Below are 7,270 nucleotides of genomic sequence, written 5' to 3' on the forward strand. Positions count from 1 at the left end.
TTGCAAGCGTCTGTTTTTGTCTCTCTTGTTTTGGCTGTATAGGACTTCAGGGAATGTAATAGGGAAACAGATTAACAGGATTGTGTGTAGTTTTCAAGTAGATTAATGTAAGAATCACAAATTTTTGCATTTAATCTTTTAAAATTTATTTATTTAGTCCATGGCTGCAAACATACCAAGGGACTGTGCTTTTACAACTTTGTTTGAGCATTGGAATAAAATTAAAACTGCTTTAAACTGAAAAATAAAATTGTATTTTTTTTATCTTTATGTACATAATATTAAGAAACAATGTCGATGCCTTTAACACATTAAAATGGATACTGCTTTGTATTGGACTCAGCAGCAAGTCCTTAATTAAGAGACAGCTTTTTCTTTTCTTTTTTTTGTCAAACTCTTGACCTTTGTGCCAGAGTTGTCAAATTCATTCTCTAACTGCAACCAATTTTAAAAATTCTGACCCCTTAAAAAATATAATCCTCATTATTAATCCACACAGCCAGAGTTTCTGTCAACAGAGCAATTCAGTGTGAACGTATTTATTTATTTATTTAGTTTTTCTATTTTTTATCTCCTTATCCAAATTTTCATATCCATATGCTTTTGTGTTTAATATGACATCAGAATAAAATCATTCAATATAACCAAATGACCAAAAGGGACAGTCATTCTAGAAATTACATTGATAGATGTACATTTATTTTTCTAGTTATGATTTGCTGAATTGTAACTGTCATTACAGTATTAATTTTACAGTGGTTTGTAGCCTAACTCAATTATACCTTCAAAATGTGTTAAAATGTTTGTATACACCAAATGATAATAAGAGCCAGATATTTATACAACAACACTTTCATTATCTAATAAATTATTTTAAAGCATAATTCAGACCAGATACTTAGATATGATGCATAAAACGATTTAGACTAAAACCTTTCTTCTATGTGTGTGACAGTGAATCATAAACCAGTCAATCTTTCGTTGTTAAAAGGTGGAGAAATTACACTAATTTTGAACTATTTTACATCATTTCCTTTTTTTTGTAGAAGTACAGTGTATTGCATTCCAATATTTCTATATCTGAAAAAAAGGAAGAAATTAAGAAGCTTAGATGATGATGCCATAATTCTGACAGGTGAGTTTACCATAGCTGAGTACACTGAAGCCACACCTGTGGTTGTATTAGGCAACACTTTAAACATCAGGCCTCCCATGTGACGGCATGACAAAAAGAATCAGGAAGACAATGGTGGACCTGCACAAGAATGATATATTCTTATGTAGAATTTCCAGATATTCATCTGTACAACTAATTTTATGCAAGTATAAACAACATGGAAATTTCCATCCATTATATTTTTATGGCACTAGACAAGTTTGATCTCCCAGAGTTTAACATGTTTGGTCATGAAATGCGGAAATAAAAAAAAGTAAAAAGGCTTATGAGGTTGTCGGCTTGTGCTAATAGAAGCCATTATCCATTAGTCATTATCCCTAACCCCTGTGCAAAAGTTTGATTAAAGGCCAGTCAGCAAGGAACAACGCATTACTCCAAAAGTAAGATAAATACTGATTGCTGTTGGCAGTTACACTGAGGTACAATGCCTATTGTCTGGTCAAACTAAGATTGAAATCTTTAGTCATTATGGTTATTATTATGTATGGATGAAAACAAGAAGAAGGTTGGAATTGCAAGAACACAATCTTAGTTCTTGAGTATAGAGATGGCAGTATAATGCTGTGTGTGTGTTTTGTTGCAGCGCGACATCATGCAAGGAGTATTGTGGTGATTGCCCTTTTGGAAGTGCGGTCATATACCAGAAATATTCAAAAAATGGAATAAAGAAATAAAGTCAATCTCATTGAGTGGTCTTTCAAACATCATCAAAGATTTTACAGATCTGAAAGGTGAATGTGAGTAAAGCAGCTACGACCTGGACTCAGTAACAGCAGTTCTGTCAGGAAGAATGGGGGAGAATTCCTGCAAGCTATTGTGAGAAGTTTGCAGAATAAGATACTAAATGTTCGAAATGATGAATGTCATAAGGCAAATCTACTTAAGCAAATGTACATTTTTTTATTTAAAGAACATACAAAACAATTTAAACCACTAACTGACATTGTTCCTGTTTTTATTAAATTAAACCAATCTCAGCAATCCTAACTAATCCTAATATCAGAAAAGACATAGGTTTAGTGTTCGACCAGAAAAGCCCTCAGAACAGGCTGCAGTGTGATAGTGTATTTTTTGCTTAACTGACCCTCCTTTAAACTACATTTTTATCATACTTACATACTTACGTAACAAAGTCTAGCAACACTGGTGGGAATCAACACTACACATATGTATTATCTTTATTTGCACACATTTAACTTACAGTATTTTTTCTCCTTTAGTATTGATACTTTATATTGTACATACCTATTTTCACATAAAAACTCTTCCACATCTTACCCAGCATTCACATATTTGGCACAGTAAATAATAATTCCCTTTGCATAGACAAGCTACCCTGTTTTTTTAAAATTTTGTATATATATTCCAACCCGTTTGTGCATCTAAAATCAATTGTGCGTGCGTTCAGATTTTATAGACATAAATAGTTGTCAGTGAAATGACAAGTCTTCCTATGACGTAAGCATATAAATTTATGAAGTGGCTGCATTAGCTATATTATTCATGTTTTACATCTACTTTTTCCTTACAGAATAATCCCCAGAAAATCTGGAGCTAAAACTTTAAAGCCTCATACTTAGTCTTTGGGTTCTTACCATTGGTCAAATTATTCTTATCTGACCTATGAGAATATAGAGCTGTCTTCTCATGTCTTGCCATACTGTATACACTATTACAAACATTTGTCATGCAAAGGAAAAACACATTTGCAGACAAGATATTGGCAAAATAGCGTTAGATAAAGAGAAAAAGTTTATGGGTCAGTAATGTATGACGCATAAATGTATGCAACCTATGCATGTATGTCCACTGCTACAAATTTGGGAGCATGCATGAGGTACTTAAAGTGACTCTAAATTGCAATGCTCATGCCAAGAAGTTGGATGCTTAAAAAACAATACAATTTATTAAAGTTCTGTGGCTACCTGGCATAGGTATAAATCAAATTACCTACCCTAAGTATTAGACACTGCACCTATGTTCATATGGCATAGAAATATAGGGCAGAACACATTTAATTGGGTAAAAAGATAACATTTTCGGATATAATTTCTTACCAATTAATAACAACAAGAACAATCATATAAGAATTTAAGATATTTAACATGTTTTTAAAGAATAAAAAGATAGAGTAACCACACTATTAAAATGAATCAATTTTTAATTTTATTGGTAATAACTTTAATTAGTAACTTTAATATTATAATTGTTTTTGTTCTTAAATATGTTAATTTGATTCATTAGTTGATATTTGCACCACCCTGTCATGGTTCTTTTTACATTAACAAGAATGATAAACATCCATTTAAAATTCTATGCACATAGCACAAAAGGAAAGAAAAATGACATAATTTTCTTTAAGACATCAAATTATATAAATCCATGTTCATCAACTTGATTAGAAAAACTCCACTGTGTGATCACGGTGGGCTTTCACATGGGCACAAAAGCACTTAAGTGTGATGGGCAAAGAGGCAATCAGTTACTGTGGAGCCGGTGAAGCTGATAAAAAGGGGACAGGCATTAATTGAGTGACCCTGGCATCACTTGTTTAAATAAGCAAATGTGCTTCAATATCAAAGGCACACAACTGAAGAAAATTGCATCTCACTGGCTTTTAATATTCTTCATCTTCTGTCCATGTTTTGAATGTTGTTTAATTGTTAACTAATCAGCCTCAATAAAATTACACACACAATGTTGGTGGACTGTACGGTACAGGTCATCTGCATTACAAAGAAGTCTTAGGATATAAATAACTCTCGCTGGGGAATTCTTTAGGTTAAAACCACAGTAATCTACCATTTTAACAGACTGCAAACATGCTGTGTTTATGTTAATGTAATCTTATGTGTCTCTGAACGCATTAGAACTGAAACGAAACCAGAGAAGACAGATCTAAGCCATACCAAGAGAAGAAATGTTTTAATAGTGTCAAAAACCTGAACCCCAGCTGAGGAGACACCATTGCTGCTATGACAGATCAGTTAAAGCAGCAGAGGTTGTCTCTCCTTATGTGGACTTTGCTTTGGACTCATTCCCATCCACACTGCAGCTCTTCATAGTCCACTTGCACGCAGACTAACTATTTGTGCTATTATTGTCCATTATCCAGTTTCTAAAGCATTCTGTTCAATTAGGACATATTGGGTACCGGCCTTAAATACAAGTGCTTTATGCTTTATTTGGAATCAATTATTGTGTCAGCTATTTAAAGTTGTTCACAATCAGGAGACAAAATGGAGTCTCTGTGAAATTGTTTTTGTAATGCTTTCTTGTCGACCATATGACACCATGCTGTACAGTATGCCTTGGAGCAGACTTCCAAACAGTCCCAGCATCATCTGGTGTATCTGTCACATCCACAATTACATTATTGCTGTTTCACTCACACGAGCCACTGTGTCAGAGCTCTCAAAAACCAAACAGATGGAGCTTGTTGGCAACAGAAGGCATGCAAATCATGGATCATTTGATTGGAGATCTTATTTAATTATTCAACCAAGTGGCCATCTTGGATACAACTCAATACATGCTGCCTACTGTACAATATGTGTACACAACTGTTACAATCTTCAGGCTAATAAGAAAACTTATTGTGTTTGATGAGCAGGATTATACTGAGCTTATAAGAAATATTTGTCATAAAAAATAACTGTTGCTTTTACTGTTGAACATTTCAATTTACTGCTCTTTAACTCTCTGTGTGTGCTTTATTCACACAACAATCTCATTCAGAGGAACTCTATGGCAACATTTAAGTATAATCTTCATTTTATACAAGCTTTATGAAAAAAAAACAGAGGGGAAAATAGAGGGAGAGGGAGATATGACAATGAACCTAAATTACAATCATGTCATACAAGACAAGGATTTCCTACAGTGAAGTAAATTAAATGAAAATTTGGTGGAGGCTGAAATAGTTTGCAGAAAAACAAAATGAGCTGTATTTAACATCCAGGCACAATGTTGAAAAGTGACAATTGCTTATCTCCATGGAGATCAATAATGGCAGCAGGATCATTGTGTAAAGTGTCTGCAGGTTTAATGCAGAAAGGATGTCATTATTATTTTCTTTCTCCTAATGACCATCATTATGCACGGACACTGATTGAATTCCATTTGTTACCTACGTTTGAGCCTGAGTGGAATAATTACCATTTAAGTATCTCCATTAAAATTCATGCACGGATGTTCATACTCAGACCGTCTTTTAAAAATAAGTAAAGTGATAAATGAATAGAAAATGCCTCAGATATAACACAAGCTTACATTCATACTTCCAAGTATAATTACATTTATTAAAGCTTCTATTCTTTTTTCCAGTTTTCCACTTTTTAAACAAGAAAAGCAGCTGCTGTTCAGTTGTTATCAATACAGCACACTCTCTTAATATTTAATTAAAATGGATTGTTGGTAAGTGTGATCAATACTCTAGACCCTTTCGAAATTGCTTTTTCAACCTCTTGAGTCACAAAAAATAAATATGCTCTTAAGCGTACATATGAATTTGTTACATTCCTGTTATCCTATATCTATCTAAAGTAGAAATAGTGACTGTGTTACATTTAGATATCAGCAGATCTTTTCCTGGAAAAGAATGACAGCTTTAAACAAGATTTATTTCTAAAGCAGCTCAGTCATAGGTCTATAAGCTTATTTCATTATCCACTGGTGCATGAATTCAACAACAACAAAACATGTCACTCCTTGTTTCTAGTTTTACTGGTGGTCATCCTGAGCCTGTAGTCATCCAAGTGGAAGTAACTATGTATATGCAGCAGGTTCATAAGAACTATACATCCCAACACACTCATCTTTCTGTAAATACAGCCCAAGTAAAACAGCGAGCCAGTAGAGTCGAACGGGTAGGGGGTTTGGCTACACCTAATCAATCACTGACAGATTACTGCTAAAACTACTTCCATAAACATTAAAGAGGGACAAATGCAGAATTGCAACTGAACAAGTGCTAGTTTTAAGCCAACAGCAGGACTTCCTGGTGATTTATCAAAGTCACTGCCGCTAAGCTGCATGCCTGTGTGAATGTAGTTTGCAATGGACAGGACTAAGAAACAGAGCTGAAACGAGTGTTTATACCCTCAGCTGTGGCACTGTCAGCCTTGTGGAATTTACTGTAAATCACATTGCTTTTATTGCAAGATTTAGTAGCTTATCCTCTTGTGGGATCTCTTCACTTCAAAATTCTCCCTTTTAGAATTCCAGCAAGAGTTTATACAGTTTAAAAGAATATATACAATAAAAAGTTGTGACACTTTGCAAGGACTTTAAAATATCTATTTTCAATATATATTAATCAAACAGAAGACTAAGATGACCTAAAAGCTCCCGGGCGATAGTTACGGTTTGATTATTAATAATTATTATTATAAAATGACAAAGGCAATTATAATTAATAAAAGTTATTGGTTTATATCAAAATGACCAAGTTGGAGCAACACGCAATTATTAGAAATTGCTAGTCAAACAGCCCTCAGTCTTTGTCAGTTAGTGCTTTATATCCTACAGTTGGTGGTATTGTATAGAGCAGTAGATTGAGTGAATTCATGTACTGGCATTCTCAAAGTCGTCAAGTTGGCCATAAAAAATCGTACACAAATCATGCAATGCTGAGTCGTTGTTTGAATATTGTCTTCTTCATGAAGTTGGGAAAAATGCCTCAATTTAGGTTGTAACCTATGAGAGGAATCTTTTTTGTTTAGATTAACAGAAAGCCCTGAGGCACATTTCACGTTGTTTTTTGTTAACCTCGTAATCAGGGAAACTCTCAGTTTCCGTTTCACAAACAGAGTGTATTAATCCTTTGTATTTTATACCACAGTAATCAGTGTTGTGCCTGAACGCGTTCATTGAACGAAAGTTCATGAACTCGTTCATATTTTGGGCGAACGTGAACTGAACGTACTCCATTACTGCCTGATGAACATTATTGTGAACTCTTTCATTCTGGTGTCTGTGAACGGCACGCTCTCTCAGTTCAGCTCCATTCAATAGGTTGCCAGATTTCTATAAAGCCCTCCAGGCGAAACCCCGGCTAAATCACACCGTAAACAGGCCTTAATATGTAGCGGG

Source organism: Cyprinodon variegatus, unplaced genomic scaffold, assembly GCF_000732505.1.
Source record: "Cyprinodon variegatus isolate N-32 unplaced genomic scaffold, C_variegatus-1.0 Scaffold46, whole genome shotgun sequence".
Lineage (NCBI taxonomy): Eukaryota > Metazoa > Chordata > Actinopteri > Cyprinodontiformes > Cyprinodontidae > Cyprinodon > Cyprinodon variegatus.